Below are 17,976 nucleotides of genomic sequence, written 5' to 3'. Positions count from 1 at the left end.
AGAATAAAAAGAATTTTGCAGCTTCACATACATTTCCTTATTCCTTGCAAATATAAAAAAAAACCTGAAATAAAATGTGAAATTGTGTGGACCTAGGGTGTCCAAGTCTTCTTTAATTTGTCAGAACTAATTAGCATTGAAATTCAGACTGACGAAATAAATTTTAGAGGCATTCCCAGTTTTTATTTTGACTTGTATTACCAATTTTTACAGCTCTCTACAGCCTGCGCTCCTGGGACTTACATATATTCCACCACACAAGCTCCAACCTCACAGACCGTTTCCTTGATGTGGGGAGCAGCAATCCAAGGGATGGCAGCTCTCTGGTCAAGCAGGCACCAGTTGACAAAGACCAAACTGTGCTCATCTTCTCCCCAGGCAGGGGATTTCCAGCACCAGCCAGCATGGCTGAGCCAAGCCCTTCTAGCAATTGGGTAGTACCAACACTGAGGTCTTGCTGCGTTTCAACTTTTCTTGGTAGAAATCCACCTTCTTCCTTCATCTGAGAAGATGAGAGTTTGTGACAAGAAAAGGGAAATTATGTATTATTATGCTAGCTGCCTCATTGTTTGTATAGATTTGGGGAAGAGCGGCTGGAAAGCTGCCCAGAGGAAAAGGACCTGGGGGTGCTGGTCGACAGCCGGCTGAACATGAGCCGGCAGTGTGCCCAGGTGGCCAAGAAGGCCAATGGCATCCTGGCCTGTATCAGAAATAGCGTGGCCAGCAGGAGCAGGGAGGTGATCGTGCCCCTGTACTGGGCACTGGTGAGGCCGCACCTCGAATACTGTGTTCAGTTTTGGGTCCCTCACTACAAGAAGGACATGGAGGTGCTGGAGCGTGTCCAGAGGAGGGCAACGAAGCTGGTGAAGGGCCTGGAGCACAAGTCTTATGAGGAGCAGCTGAGGGAACTGGGGTTGTTTAGTCTGGAGAAGAGGAGGCTGAGGGGAGACCTCATCGCGCTCTACAACTAACTGAAAGGAGGTTGTAGCGAGGTGGGGGTTGGTCTCTTTTCCCAGGTAGCAAGTGGTAGGACGAGAGGAAATGGCCTCAAGTTGCACCAGGGGAGGTTTAGATTGGGTTTTAGGAAAAAATTCTTCACCAAAAGGGTTGTCAAGCATTGGAACAGGCTGCCCAGGGAAGCGGTTGAGACACCATCCCTGAATGTATTTAAAAGACGTGTAGATGTGCTTAGGGATGTGGTTTAGTGGTGGACTTGGCAATGCTAGGTTAACAATTGAACTCAATGATCTTAAAGGTCTTTCTGAACCTAAATGATTCTATGATCCTATGATTTATATCTAGACTGGCACCTTTACATGACTACTCTGGAGATACAAGCCACAGTTAAGACTCAAACCCAGTCTCTAGGAAAGTTACAGGGGCTTCTGTTCAGCTCTAACATTAAACCAAACCCAGCATTGCATATTACTACCAAGCACCAAGTGGCTGGGGCTGAAGAAGTTCTTTACTGTATCTTCTCAACCAGCCCCTTCGTTAAATGTTGCATCATTACATTTAAAACTAAGGAAAAACAAACAGTAAAAAAAAAAAAAAAAGATTAATTCTTTTAGAACTACTTTTAAAAGAAACCTTCCTGCCAGCATGAAGATTTTGGAAAAGTACTGGGAATTATTTTCCAGTTTTTAAATTACTGAGCAGACTGAATAGCTAAGCAACATGAAGACCTGGGCCAGGTGAGCTCAGCAAGGAACCAGCAGAAGATATGCCTGTTGCATGCTGCTTCTGAAGGGGGTATTAAAGGAATCCACATTTTCCACACATGTGGGCTGCTGAGCATGCTTCCCCTACCATCATATTTTGCCTGGCATCCAGAGGCACAGCGGTGCCTCCAACTACTGCTGCTGCCAAGGTGGGCCATGCCATGTGCTAATGTCTGTGTGAGCATAGATCGAGGTGCTAAAAGACTGCACACACCCTTAGTCGTGCATTTGTCCACTTCATTGGCAAAAGCATGCCTCCTATTTGACTGCGTTATCATCTGCATATTATGCTGATGGATGATAAAGCCTAACTTGCTACCCTAACACCGATCATCTAGTGTTGCTACCAAACTGTAACAGACATTTGGTGGAAGACTTAGCCAGGCCCTGTCCAGCCCCTCTACGCTCTGAAGACCTTAATTTAGGGCTCTTAGCGTACTCTTCTCTCGGGCCCTCAGGGTCTCCTAAGGCCTGCTGCGGAGCACAGGTTTAGAGGTCTGAGCAGCATGGATGCACCCTGAATCTACAGAATGGCTTTGGGCTTGAACACAGGCTCAGGATGGCACTCAAATACAAACCACGCCAGACTTCGGAGACATAAATGAACTCTTCAACAGTATGTGGAGGAGAAGCAATCAATCTGAATGTTCAGCAGCCGTTCACAGAATCAAGTATCCAGAGAGGGTTTGAAGTACAACATCTGAGAAGATTTTGTAAATGAGGAGAGCACAACATCTACTTGCAAAGACCAGTAAATCACTCCCATCCCTTTGATTACATCAGATACTCTAGGAATGTTTCAAGTCTGATGCTCACAGAAGTGGATCTACTTTTTACAAGAACAAGAGAAATAATCTCAGTGTTATTTTTTTCTGTGTTGTACCAAATAATTTTAAAAGGGCATAGCACTTTTCCGTGTTTAATCCTATCTAAGTTTTCTTACACTTTGATTTATTTTAGCAAAATCAGTTCTGTGATAATGCTGTGTTTTGTTTTGGTTTTTTTTTTTTTTTTTTTTTTCTTTTTTAAAACCAGTTTTAATGTACTCATTTACTTCAGAGCCTTGCAAAGTGAATTACTAAATTAAATCTCTCTCTCTCTCAGTATCTGATCTACTTTGGAGTTGTCCATGGTATGGCATTAACTGAAGTGACCTACTTGAGAGATAACTCCTCATTAGCTGGTTATGAGGGAGAACGGCCTCCCCACAGAATAAGAATAGTATAGCATTTGGAGGGTTCGCCTGTCTGTTTGACGATTCAATTTGCGCTATACTCATCCATGAGACACACTGAGATTTTAAGGGGTGTGCCCTATTGTTCAGAGTGCCACAGGAAATTGTTCACAGGTGCAGTCAATACTTTCTTGGGATATTCTGGAATAACATGTCTGATTTGTTCTGGCACATGTAAGGAACAGCAGATTATGTAGAAAAAGAGTATTCACTGCCCAGGAATGCCCCCAAAAAGCCTAGGGGATAGTTTGACAAGAAACTACATGGTATTAGTCTATTTTGTAAGATAGCAAACTAGCACTCAAATTCAGATTGCCCAATTTCTGTCTGATTCCATGTGCTTTGTGTTTATTACTAACACTGTCTCTTCAACAAACGTCATAAGGCACAGAGATAAGGAGGCATTCAGGCCACCTGGATTTGGGTTAGACAATAAATGTAACAGAGGAACTCTAAATCCCATCTGTAAGATGCAGGAGACCCACCATACTGGGCTCAGGCAACGAGCCCACTTCCCAGCAGCAGAATTCAAATAGCGAGTACAAATGTGAACCGCTTTCCCAGCTATCCTCCTTTATTCACCCACGAAGTAACAGCAGAGCAGGGTTGGTAGTAAGGACAATCCAGAGTCTGACAGCCAGGAAAAGCTCCCACCTGGCATCGCTGAGGGACTTCAATAAACTAACCCAAGAACATAAGCAACCAAGCTTCATGATGCATGAACCTAACAAAGACCCTGCTTCCAAGGACAAGTAAATCTGTGGCAGAATGACTACAGAGGCATACTGCAAGATGTTACGAAGACCACAGTAGCCTGACACAGCCCACCACAGAAGGCATCACAGGCTACTAGACACCAAGGCCATAGGTGAACAGGCACTCCCCATCTATCAAAAAGATTCATAAATCAGTAGCCAAAGCAGGAGTCCTAAGCACAGCAGGACACTGTATGGCCAGAAGCAAGTGTAGAACAGCAGTTCAGAGACAACAGCCGAATGACCGTCATGCTCAGGGAGCTGCAAGTACCAACCATAACTGACCACTGCTGCCAAGGGACAGACAACTAACGCACGGACACAACAAGCAAGCTTACAAAACCCCTAGCACAGAAAAAGAAAACCAAAGCCCCAAAACAAAAAAAAAGCCAACAAAAAACTAAAACCCAAATCAAACAGTGAAGGTGGTGTAGCAGAAGCTGTGGAGTTCCATGGTTCATACTTGCGGGTAGGCTAAATAATGATTGCATGTCAGGGCCTGTTTTTTATTATCACCTACTCTGTTGTAAAGGACCCTGACTCATAGACAGGGAGGGTGCCAGGTCTGGATGATGAGAGGATTAGCACTGCAGGGCACGTGGCAATGTAGATGCAACTAGAAAGGGCAAATAAGAAACTTCCCAAAAAAGAAATACAGGCATAGCACTGAGAAAATCCTTCATTAAATTTGAGAAAACAGATGAGAAGCTAGATGCTTGCTTAAAAGCCAGCATACTGGAAGGACAATGAAGCCAGAGAGGATATACTGGTCCAGCAGCCTTTGCAATCCCTTGCAATAGAATCCTCTGGGTAAAGCAACCAAGCAAATGTTAGGAAAAAGAAAGCAACTGTGCTTGTATTTAAAACAAAGAGGTCGCAACCAGAGTGGAATTTGGAGAGACTAGCACAGTGGCAAAGAGTTTGGAATAGGCACCATGAAGTCCATCTGCTGCAGTTCGGTTTGACTGCTAGCTGCTGTTAACTAATTTATAACAAGTTTCATCATTAAGTAGCTAGTTTAGATTTAGATACATGCAGTCCTCTCAGTTTATTATCTAATGTGAAATACAAAGAGCAGCAGACACAAACAGAAATGTTATGTTCCCTACAGCTCACAAAACCAAATGCCTTTCAGTTCCAGGCTTTCATCTACAGTCTTTTTTCCAGGTGGTGGCAAGGCAGAGATCCAGGGTACAGTATGGCTTGCACCAGATGTTGGCACTCATGCAAGCCTAATTTTGGCAAGCAGGGGAAGAAGCAGGGCATGAGATGCTGTGGCAGCCATTCTGGTGTTGGCTTGGTGCCTTGAGAGAATGGCAGCATTTCACATGTGTGTCAGGTCTGGATACTTCTTGCAGTTATTGCATGTTCTTTAAAGCAAAGCAAGTCTCCAGCTGTTATAGTGTGGTGAAGTAAACTTTAAACAATCAAATGAGTGTAGTTGATAGAGAAAGATGCATAAATGCTTGAATTTGCACAGAGTCTGAAACTGTATCTCTGCATACCTACGTATCATGCACTTCAGCCTGCATTCATTCAGAAGGGCAGTGATTTAGATGATGACGACGGTATTGTAATTACAAGTATTTCTAATTTTGGCTTCTATTCAGTGCAGCGTTAAGTCAAGATGCAACTTGAACATTTGTACAACAAAATTGAGTTAAGTAATTCCATAAACTCCAAATAGCTGGCCTATCAAAAAAACCATGAAACGAAGCTCAAGTAGTGCCGATGTTTGAATTTGCAGCATTATGCAAAAGCAGCTACAGATTACAAACTAAGTGAGCAAATTCAATTGCTAAGCATACATCACGTGCTGTTTTATTATTTGGCTATTCTCTCTTAAGCAGTCTGTATTGAATAAAGCAACTTCAATTCAGCAACTACTGACATGAAGCCAAATAGTATTCCACTGCTTACAAAAGCATATGAAAAAGCAAGTAAAGAATCATAAAACGAAGACCTGTACCAATGTTCCTCTAAGACGGAGCTGAGAGTGTGGAGGGTAAGAAACGAAGGACTGCCTGCTACACGTGGAAGGGACAGGGAATTAAATAAAGGCATTTTATTGATACATGGCAAGGTCCATTGACAAGGCATGCCTGAAGCCTGGGTAAACATCCAGATGGCATGGTGCCATGGTTTAACCCCAGCCGGCAACTAAGCCTCACCCAGCCGCTCGCTCACTCCCCCCAGGTGGGATGAGGGAGAGAATCAGAAGGGTAAAAGTGAGAAAACTCATGGGTTGAGATAAAGACAGTTTAATAGGTAAAGCAAAAGCCGTGCAAGCAAGCAAAGCAAAACAAGGAATTCATTCACTCCTTCCCACTGGCAGGCAGGTGTTCAGCCATCTCCAGGACAGCAGGGCTCCATCACACGTAATGGTTACTTGGGAAGACAAACGCCATCACTCCGAACGCCCCCCCTTCCTTCTTCTTCCCTCAGCTTTATCTGCTGAGCATGACATCATATGGTATGGAATGTCCCTTTGGTCAGCTGGGATCAGCTGTCCCAGCCGTGTCCCCTCCCAACTCCTTGTGCACCCCCAGCCTGCTCGCTGGTGGGGTGGGGTGAGGAGCAGAAAAGGCCTTGACTCTGTGTAAGCACTGCTCAGCAATAACGAAAACATCCCTGTGTTATCAACACTGTTTCAGCACAAATCCAAAACACAGCCCCATACCAGCTACTGTGAAGAAAATTAACTCTATCCCAGCCAAAACCAGTACATATGGTAACAAGACAGAAGGACTTAATTTGCCCGTCTCTCAAATTTTGGTACTATAATTCTCACTGAAACTTTGTTAAATTGCATTGGTAGATATGTCTTACAACTCTAATTTTAATAGAATTATTGTGGGGATCGGCTTTCTAGAAAAAATGTGGAAGGGAATTAGGATACTTCTGAGAGAAATCTTCACCTAATGGATCCTAGTCAGAAGAACAGACACATACCCTCTCTTACAGACATGCTAAAAGGCCTTACTCTGGGACTGATAGGGCAGTGATCTAGGAACAAAGACAAATCTTTTCATATTACTGGACATGAGTTGCATTTTAATTATTTGACAAGGGAGAGAAACAGGGGTCCAAAGACAGCAAGAGGCATGGAGGGGGTTGGGGTTTTATTTGGCTCACTGGTCATGAATTAGTTACCTGAGACAAAAAAAGCTTTAAATAAGAGATCATGCAATGTTACTAACACCAGTTCAATTTCCAGGTGCATCAGAATATAGCCTTAAATTAAGTCAGTAATATGGCTCCATATTTACCCTGGTCTAATTTGCAGCAGAAACTTGTTTCATTGGCTTTGTTACCAGGGAAACTGACTGCTAGAACAGCGGTGAGGTTTAAGAAGAATATTCTCTGTTGTGGACAAGACAGGAACATAAAAATATTTAATACCGGAATAGCGTGCACCAGTTGGTAGTGGCCGATACCTTTTTTTTGGAAAAAAAACCCTGAGTTCAGCTACCTGCTGGGAGATTACTGAGATGATGATATGAACTCTTTAGCTAAGAGCCACCTATGAGTAACTGTTGTACAAGCAAGGATCCATGACTTTACAAAAGACCTTAAAAAAGACCAGTACCAGAAATTGCAGTGTTTATTTACAGTGAGCATTACTGTTGGATGCTTAACTTAAAGTATCTTAGCTAACAATTCTAAGAATAATTTTGAGTACAACAAATCATTGTTTATCCAGCACATTGGATATTCATTAACAGGTCTCTGAGTATTTAGCTGTCTTTTTCTTAAGATTTGTACCTTAAGGGACCTAAGATATCCTTTTAAGTAGAGTTTTGCCTGCAGAAACCCTGCTAGTGGTGTTCCTCATAGGAGCAATTTCAAATGAGGTGATGGTGGCAGGTTGAGAGCAGCATACATTCTTTTCGTAACTTCCTCTGCTTTTTCACTGTTGTTGACTTCTCTCTGATAGGCACACTAATACCTTGTACGTACTTTTACCTTGTATATGATACACTGAACCAGATGACCCAAAACACCTGACCTGAACAGTCTTGCTTAGTGGAGGTAATGAAAGCACATCTGTTGAACTGGTGGGAGAGTCAGAAAAATCAGAAGCTTAAAGACAGTGCTTTAATAACCTCTAAGTAAACAACAGAAACCTACGGATATTTTAAATCCTAGCTTGAAATTCCATGAAGATAAACTTGATTTTCAACCTAGGCTTATCAAGACCATTGGTGTCAAGGACATAGTCACTACCTTTTTAGTAACAAGTGTTATGAGAGCAAGGATTTTTGAAGGAGACTGAGGGATTTAAGAACCCTGTATATTTGGCTATTAGGTCATCAAGAGCATTTAAAACCACTAATGTTTGTAGCTGAATTAAAGTCATATTTGTTAAACTTGTTTCTATTTTATGCTTGCAAACTGTAGACATAAAATAAAATCAGGTTTTGAAACTCTGTCATTTCAACAATCTGCACTGGTCATTTTTTTTAACAATGTATTAAAAAGGAGTCTACAAAGCACAGAGTTCCATTAAAATGTTTAGCATCTCTCTATAAACAAGACAGACAAAAAGCCCCGTAGAATTTCAGCCTCAAAACGCTTTAGGGAAAACAACAGGAAAGAACAAAATCCATGCCTGTGTGCTGGGTATAGGGGTACGTCTGCACACGTGTGTGCAAACACACACTGTGAAGCACTGACTTGATTTCATTAGGTGGATCTCTGTACTAGTAAGTTATTTCTACCAGTGAAAATTACAGAAGCCTTTGATCTGTGGTTCCAAGCAAAGGGGAAACAAATTCATTGCCAACCCAGGCATTTTCCACACACTGTTCTGTGCTTTCCACAAATGCCACGACGAGGTCAGCCATCTGAAAAGGGAATATACACAGGTTGCCGGAGGGAGAACTATGAAGAGCACTCCTCAGAAGGCAGTTTATGAACAGATGGCTTGAGTGGTGCTTGCAGCCTACCCAAAGGCAATGGACACCTCCCATGTGATTTATTTCCATACGAATCTGGCAAGAATTGGCCTCACCACATCCTCTAGAAATCAGTTCTCTCAGGTGAAAAATCACTTTGTTGTCTTTACTGAACTCAGCCATGTCTAGAGCTGTTAGTTCTTATGTTCACAACGTCAAATTTCTTTAAAAACATGAATATGGCCACAGTGCTTCAGAACAAAGGATCCTCTAGCCCAGGATGCTGCCTGTACAGGTGCCAAAAGAGGATGCTAGGGAAGGACTTCAGAACAAGGCGATCACACTGTATTACTTTCCAAGTACTTTAATTATTTCCAGATCAAGAGATCTTCTCTACATACATAGAAACCCTCAGTGGATTTCTCTTCCCTGAATTTCTCTTCCCTGAAACTCTCTAGCTTCCTCTTGATCCCATATGAAGTTTTAACATCTCCAAACCAATCAGCTTGCCAGCTACCTTCCTCTGATGGCATCAATAAAGGCATAAAAGAATTTATACTGACACTGCTAGTCAAAAGGATTGACAAACAGCAACTCTTCAGCTGCCAAAACAAGAATATGAAAAGAGGTTGATTTAAATAGATTTCTATCACATGCAATTGCAAAGCAACCAAGGGTTCCGAACAACAACAACTCTTAAAATAATGATTAAAAGTCAGGCTTAGCTTTAGCTGTCTAAAAGTTACATGTCTAATCTAAATTATTATTTCTTTATGCTATACCTACAGGTAGGAATATATATAGCAAGGCAACTTACTCCAGAAGACAACTCAAATGACCATATGATAGGTGGTTTCTGGAAGTGCTTAGGAAATTAACAGGAACATATCTGTTATTACAGCAACTCTTTTATTGTTTGCTTCATTCATTTTTTTAAAAAAAAAATTCTTCATTACCTAAAATAATTCTATTTATAAGAAAATACAAAAATTGTTTCCTACTAAAACATTCCTTAAAATACTGCTGGAAGAGTCTCAAAAAAGCTATAGGACAAACCTCTGCTACAGCAGAAGGGTGAAGTTCAGACAAAACCCACATAATTAATATTTTTTTTTTTGCCAAAATGTCTAACATCAGGGTTTTTCTTTAAAAGATTGTCCTTAGCTACTAAAGGAGAGACTATATCACTAGAAGCCCACTGCTGGAGTAATGTTTATGATGTCTTCACACTTAAAGGGGTTTCCTTGAATAATGCTACATAGCAGCTGGCTTTCCAGAGATATGATATAATCTTCTGCTATTTAATTAGGCACCTGAACTTGGTGGAACATTCAGGAGAGGCTGTTCAGGGGCGGCTTATCTGGACTCTAGGATCTACATATTTATACACTGCATGGGATTTTCCTAAACAGGCTTTTATTTTTTAATTCCTCCCTTCTCCTTGACAAATATTTGCAACTCTTATTACAGCAATTTTGCAACAGGCCACATCACAGTTGAATGTAAATCATCGCACAAAATCAGAATCCTGGTTACTTCATACTAGAAAGAATTATTTAATTTTGCTCAGCAGTTAGGCTAATACGTTATAATTCTCAGCACTTTAGGTTTTTTTTTCATCTTTCAGAACTATGGCTATGAAAGAAAGTGTCTTAAAATAAATCTTTTCTTCGATACTAGGGTCATTTCATTAGACAGTGACAAATGTGTCAAAGTGTGCAACATATGAATCACCTCAATATGTGGGAGACTCAAGGTCCTTTAGCTTTGTTTTTATTCACCAAAGAGATTTTCAGACAAACATGTACCTTAAAAATTGTTTTATGCTTTCTATCTGCTCATATATTTGTAGCAACACAATCGTTGCCATGTACATCTTAAAAAACAATTTGTTGCTTAACACTGAAAAGCACAGAAGTTGGAATGATGGTCTGTATGTATTCTTATTTTAAGCATTCTGTTATTAAACACTGTTTATGTTGAAAACAGACTACCTTGTGAGATACAGCAGGAAAGCCACCACCACTAGGAAATTAAATAAAATACTATATTGTAAGTGATATTCTATACAATAAATAAGTAAATAAACACTTATATGTCTGTACGGAAAAAATCCCCCCCTATATTCATCACAGCAGTGGGTGCCGTTCAATTTGCAGTTACACAATTTTAAATTACACAAATTTAAATTTACTGAAGCCAGTGTAATTCTGCTGTCAAACTGACATGAGACAGGAGTTCAGCTGACCCCTCAACCCGTCTGGATCCCTTTGTACTGTTGGCCTGTTTTTCCTCCGATGCACTGGTCCCATGAACTAGATTCAATGTGTGCATGTCAATTAGTTCCCAGGTGCCAAGTGGGAGCAAAGAAATCAGTTAACCTATTGGGTTGTGGCACATCCTGGGTGAAGATGGCCCCAGGTTCTCCCCTTTCCCCAGAGCAGGTCTTCAGCAGCCACCCCTCAGCTGGAGAGAAACAACTGGTTCTTCAATCAAGTCTAGCCCTCTCCACTCTCATGGTTGTATGAGCCAGACATCTCTCCCAGCCATCATCCTCCAGGCCCTCCCATTCTACATGGCAGCAGAAACGCAGATGGGTGACCTCAGGCCCTCACGTTCTCCTTCCAGGTTAGGAAGGTTTGGTAATAACAGATGGCTCCTGCACCACTGCGGCTGGACCTCCTCTCCTCCCACCCAGCCAGTAATGAGCACCAAGCTCTACATTAGGATCTCATGAGAGGTTCTTACGGTACTAAACAAGTTTACAGGATGTTTATTTTTTTGCAGGAATGAATTGGGAAGATATTTTTATTGCATTTATATAACCCTAACCAAGTGCTGAGCTTGAACTGACAGACTGTTCAAGGCTTTTCTTGGCTGCACTTTCAGCGCCCACAACAGATCAGATTCCTCTTTCTCCCTTATCTTTTTACACCTTGGATTCCTCACTTCTGGTCTCCTTCCCCAAAAGACTCACTAACTTCTCCTTCCCGATTCAAAACAGAGCTGCAGAGAGAACCACCTATCCATCGATCAGTTGATCCCCTAACTCCCCTCCGTTTCCATGTCGGTGCTTTTTCTTCCGAAACAAATGATTTCTTCACCTCTTTGCCCCAGAAATCATTCCATTTTTAAAATTAAGTCAGACATCCACCTCATCATAACCCATATTTTCTGAGATACTGAGAGAGATTTCAAGAAAACCAAAAGACGTTTTAGGGAACAGAAAAAAAGGAGACATGAAATATATTAGGATACTTCCAATCTGAAAATTATTGATGTGTAGAGAACTTCAGAAAGCTGAAAAACAAAAATACCTGCAAAACAGTATTTTGCTTTAAAACTGTCAATGTCTCTTTTATTTTCATATCCCAATATAGACCAGGTCTGAAAACTTTTGCTTATATGCACATGAGAAATATCCCTATTAGGGATATATTATTTGGTCATGCAGTAATGAAAATGACTTAGGAATTATCACGATGACAAAAGAGAATGCACTAAGCTTTGGAAAAAGAAATATGTATCTGTAACGATCCTAGTTAGATATCATTTAAGATATATCACCACCCAAGCAGGTACTAAGCAAGCACCGTTTGCTATGATTCCACCAAACAGATGTCAGTGACAGGTTAATCTTTCTCCTAATAAGTTTAATGCTAAGTGTCTTTACAATCTTAGAATATATACTGCATGCAACTCTTGTAGAAATCAAACATATGCACAGGAAGCGTTCAACAATAATATCTGTTTATAGTACAAAATAAATTCAGTTAAATTTTAAAGGCTGCTTAAGATTACATGAAGTCACATATGTGAAGAATTGGTTTATCTTATACCTTCCAGAAAGTGCTTATTTTTTTGGTAGAAAAAATTGAAAACCAAGAGTTTTGAGAAAACTGTGAATTTTGATTCAAAAAGTACTTTACCTGAGAGACAATTGAGCAATTAAATCTCCATTTTCAAGCAAATGGGCTCCCTAATGTTCTCTTTTGCTGAGCCATGAAAAACGACAGGTCTTAACCACAGTGAATCAAAAGAGATGTAGTCTAGATCCCACACGCAAGACAAGAAAAGAAGCAATCTTATCTCTAATGACCAGTGGCACTTTCTTTAAGGCGTACAAACAACCATAAATATAAATTATTACTTCCCCTTATTCATCACGCCCAACATCATGAAGAACACCAGAGATTCATTATATTGCATCTCTACTTTCAGGCACTGGAGGAATCAAGCCGTCAAGCAATGCCTATCACATCTGGGAAGGTGGGGCAAGAAGGATTCTTCCCAAACTGAACATCAGAAAGCCATCTGAAGTTTCAAAACTTAATATCACAGCTGTAAAAATGTTAAGTAAGATGCTTCGGAATTTACTACATGGGATGTGACTAGTACCTGATTTCGAAGTCGTTCACATACACCTCTGCGACAACACTAATGATCCCAGTCCTGTAAAAAGCATGCAGTTATATGGCTTCAGCCTCAAATGGAAGAATTCTTTTAGTTAATAAGAACCCCATACTGTTACCTTGGGGAATTGTAAACTTCAACACTAAATGATCCATTTTATCTGTAATTCTGAAAGTACCCCAGTCAGGATTAAACTGTAATCATGACGTGTTATTAGATCAGTATATTTCTGACTAATGCTTGACTGCAGGAGGATTTATCACAAGTTCAGTTACATCTAATGCTTTCCCACTTGGATTGCTCCCTGCAGAGGTAATCGGATCTCTATGGAAGTTTATGGGAAATTCAGCTACTCAAGGGACAGATGTACAAGTCTCATCTGTCCCTTCTTTTTGACCTGTATTTTCTCCTTTTTTGCTTTTCCTCAAAAGAATCCTTTTTCAGGTTTACTTCTGCACTGGTTTTAGTTTGTATTCATTTTCCTTTGGTTCCTCCTCTCTTTTTTTCCTGTCTATCATGGTTTCGTTTTCTAAGCTAGCTAGCTCGCTCATTGTAGCACAAAGTTGAGGCAGATGGTAGTTATACCATACACCAGAAGAATATTCCCTCCTTTTTCCAGGTGTCCACATAATTCCCTGAGGAAATATCCTTTATAACGACTCAAAGCAAAGAAACCAAGATGCACTGGGAGAGGGCCGTCCATCCAGGGGCAATGATACACACGCACTCCCACAGAGGCTCAGAACAGGAACCAGGAGCTGCTGGTTTCTAAATTTACGGACAGTGCAAGCAACTGTCAAAAAACATCTGTGAAAGACCAGGCAGGATATAGCCTTGAAAAAAAAGTTTCCTTATTGCACCTACATGGTCATCATTAACAGGATAAGTTAATTTCCTTTGATAAGACCTTATTGGTCTCCTTTAAAGTCTCTTTTCTTTCTTCTGTGGTTTTGTTTTGTTTTAAATAAGTAATTTTCCTTAAACAGAGGTGTAATGGCTGGACCATTGGGTTGGGATTCACGAGACCTAGACTCAGTTCCTAAGCTGGGCATAATGTTTTGTGGTCCTACATCCAACATGGACTACAGTTGAATAAGTGAATGAGCAGGCAGCTGGGACAACTTTCTCTGATACTGCAATCTGCATGATCCTGAATTTTTATAGACTCTGCACATTTAAGGAGGCCTGAAAAAAAAATAGGCATTCAGTTATGAAAGCCTCAGTATTCAAAATACATTTGAAATATATAGCTACACTTCTGCCTGCTGTAAATCAGCACCTCTCTGTTGTTTGAAGTTAAGCTATATTTCATCCAGCTGAGGATGAAAATGAATCAGGTTACAGACTGTCCCAACACACTGGCTAGCAAGTGCACTACTATTAGTGATCTCGATCTGAAAAACTGAATTATTAGGACCCACAGTCACTACCAGGCCTAATATTAAAGTATACTATTTCCTGATTCCCAGCAGTACAACGAAATTACAAGCAGGTACCCTAGCATAATAAGAATTTATCCTATTCCTAGTGAGATTAACTTGCTACTGATGCTGTACATGGAAATGCTCACACCCCCTAACGAATCCTTAAATATCAGGGATTAAGTTTTATCAACTAGGTTTAATAAATGTGGTACCTTCCCACTCCAATACTAACAGATCAAATATATAAACAACAACAACAGAAAAAAAGCAAAACAAAAGGAGCAGGCTGCCAAAACTAGATCAGAGCACTAGCATTTAAAAGATTATAGAAGATGGGGTTTTTTGGTTTTGCTTTTTTATAAAGATGGAAGATGGGAGAGACTGGAAGAGTTGACAAGTGGAGCATATAGGTTGAGATGACGTATTTTTCTAGTAATGAAGTGATAAAAACTCCATCTCAGAAAAAAAAAAAGCAAATGGAATAAGCCAACTAAGGTAGGAAATAATGAAGAACACTTAAGAAATTGTAATGAAGCAAGACATGCAAAAATAGGGATCTAAGCCAAGACCAAGCATATCTAATATAAATGTTAGGAGCCTAAAAGGTCTTGAATCAAGAACAACCCTTAAACAAAGATGCTAATGGAAAAAGTATATCGGAAATTTAGTGGAAGGATTGTAACAAAAAGGGGTATAATGTCAGGAAAAAACCTAAGTACAATTGAAAGCACAGATCATACTGACAGAGGAGAAAGACAAACAAAAGTTAAAGAATAGTTATTGTCAAGTAATATAAATAGTGAATGTATTAAAATATAACACACGTGAGGACCGCCAATCAGTACCCAAATCAGAAGCCTTGTGGAACTAAAATACCTAATCATAACGGGACAGTAACAAGCAAACGCAAAGGAACATGGCTTCCATGGGAAAGGGTATGAAGGCAGTAAATACATCTCCAGGTAAACTACCTAAATATCACTTCAGATATTAATGTGTAACATAAGATTTTTACACATCATAAAGAATTTTTCTTCAACACTTGTTTTATGACTTTTTTTCAATGACTCTACTAGCCAGAGAACCCATAGGAAGAAGAGCAACCCCTGGTGATTAGTGCACAGCCAATACAGTGTACACAAAAGCTTCTTGTAGGATATAAATTACAAAAGTCATTCTGCAATAATGACTATGAAATATTTAAATAGTTTTTTTTTTTGTAGGAGAGAGAGAAAAAAGCTACCTTTAAAACTAAGGGCTAGCTTTAAAAAGGAGAGCTATGTAAAAATGAGATCGTTACAATAAAAATAAACAGCTAAAAGGGTAAAATACAGCAGCATGGAGTTGGTTATGGGGTTTCACCAGGTTACGGTAATGTATATCTTGTTTCAGTAATGAGTAAAACAAGACAAAAAATGAGATAAAACACTTAAACTGGAAAATTAAAGAGCTTTTCAATCATTAAAAATAAGTAATGCTAAAATGAAAAAAAAATAGAAGATTGACTGATTAATTAAAAATGGAACCAGATACATCAGACTAAAAAAGCTGTTGAGCAAAGCACAAAATGGCACAAAGCATAAACAGCTGCATCCCCTTTACTTTATACCCACCTTCTCTCACAACACTTCAGAAAAAGGAAGTCTCCCAGGTGGGGCTATTCGAAGATCAATGCATAAAAGGAGCACTCAAAAATAACGTAAAAGCAGAAAAGCTAAATTAATTTATTGCACTAATGTTCACTAAAGCCATCAGTGAGATTCCTCTATCACCGACTTCAAAGATACTTTAGTAAAAGTGCTGTCTTAAGCAGGAACTATCAGTAGAAGCGGTTCAAGATCAAATCAACAAAATGAATAAAAAAATCCCCTGGACTACTACACGGTCTTCATCTTCAGAACCCAAATATGAAAATTCCAAGTAACAACCTATGGTATGTAAGTCATCATTAAATGATCTTCAGTTTCAGAGGAATAGAAGGTAATAAGTAAAAATGTATTTATTAGACAAGTGGATAGACGTGATATAACGGGAAAGAATGAACACAGCTTTTGTAGGAAAAAAAGTTATTTCCTACAAATCTCATGAAGTTTGAAGGAGTCAATAGTCATATTAATAAGATGAGTAGTTTGCAATAGAATACTTTGAACGCCAAACTTTTTTGAGAAGTTTTATTATGAAGTGCTGTTTAAGCGGACGATGGATAAGAGAGAAAGCACACATACGTAACAGCCACTGGGGTCAAAATGAATCAAAAAATAAAATTAATAAATGAATAGTTTTCACAAAACAAGGAGATCACCAAGAAACCAAGGTTTTGGGGGGCATCTCCTGAAAAAAAACTTTGAAGGGAGTGAATGTTGCAGTGGTAAAGTTTACTAATGATAGAAAATTACTGCAGGTAATCAAATCTAAAAGCTGACTGTGAAGAGTACAGAAGGGTCTCATGATACTTGAATGGCTAATAATAAACTGGCAGATGAAATTGCTCATCAGTAAATTTGGATTAGTAGATATGGGAAAAAAATATCAGAGGCTAACTCCATATATTGAATGACTGGCTCTAAATTAATTATTTCTTGTGGAAAAAAATTCTTGAAGACATCTCTGGATATGCAATCTGAACGCTCAGAAGAAATGGCAAATTTGATATAATTTTTTAGGAAAGGAATAGAGAACAAAACAGAATATACTGTTAATGCTATCTTATATTTTTTTTATATATATTATATATATATGCCTGTATTTCCTTTACACTGAACGTAATCTTACTTATGTTTTTCTAGTTGTAATACGTTCTTTGAAACATCTATCATAAAATGACAACACAAATGTTCAAAAGTATGGAATGGCTTTTCTGAGGAACAATTAAACTGATTTTTCAAACTGCTGAGGAGATCTATATAACCATGAATGATCTGGAAAAGCTGACTGAGGTATGCTTATTTGCCTTTTCTCACAGTACATAATTCAGCAGTACCTGATTATCAAGAAGCCAACTTAAAAGAAACCAAACAATGTTTTCTTTCACACAACACAAATGAATTGGGGCACTGCCATAAGCTATCATGAAAACCAGAAAATATAAACGTGCTCAAAAAAAAAACGTCAATGAGAGAAATTCATGAAGGTTAGACCAATTGAACACCATAGGCCGGATGACATTTCTGGCTCAGGAATTTCTTGAACTGTGGTTGTTGGAAGTTGAGAAGCTGTACAAGGCACGATCACTATAAATTTGTTCTGGTTCTGATACACTTTTCCTAAGCATCTGCTGGTGGTCACCATCAGAGACGACTGGGGAACTAGCCCATCCTTTGCTCTGACCCATTAAGGTACTTCTCACGCGCATCAACATTTTTATAGCAACTCACAGATCTGAAAAGGTACAAAACGCTGAGGATCAAGTATGACGCTACAGAAAGTAATTAGAAATTTCCTCTCGTGCAGGAAGGAAAGAATGCAAAACCACTCTCACGAACCAAAGACATCAGTCAGGTTTTGCTTCCTAGCAAAATCAATTGGCACCTG

At 39.6% G+C, this 17,976-nt stretch overlaps 1 long non-coding RNA gene across 1 annotated transcript in view; it reads right to left on the bottom strand.

The window, feature by feature from the left end:
- Nucleotides 1–489: 489 nt before the first annotated feature.
- LOC142088214 (uncharacterized) overlaps nt 490–17,976 on the bottom strand; it is a 54,708-nt gene continuing 37,221 nt past the window's right edge. The window contains exon 5 of the long non-coding RNA XR_012675772.1: nt 490–502. This is a non-coding gene — a long non-coding RNA (uncharacterized LOC142088214). The remainder of the gene's footprint in view (nt 503–17,976) is intronic.

This window comes from Calonectris borealis, chromosome 14 (assembly GCF_964195595.1).
Source record: "Calonectris borealis chromosome 14, bCalBor7.hap1.2, whole genome shotgun sequence".
Taxonomy (NCBI): domain Eukaryota; kingdom Metazoa; phylum Chordata; class Aves; order Procellariiformes; family Procellariidae; genus Calonectris; species Calonectris borealis.
The sequence above is the reverse complement of the archived record's forward strand: the minus strand, read 5'-3'. Positions and strand labels throughout refer to the sequence as shown.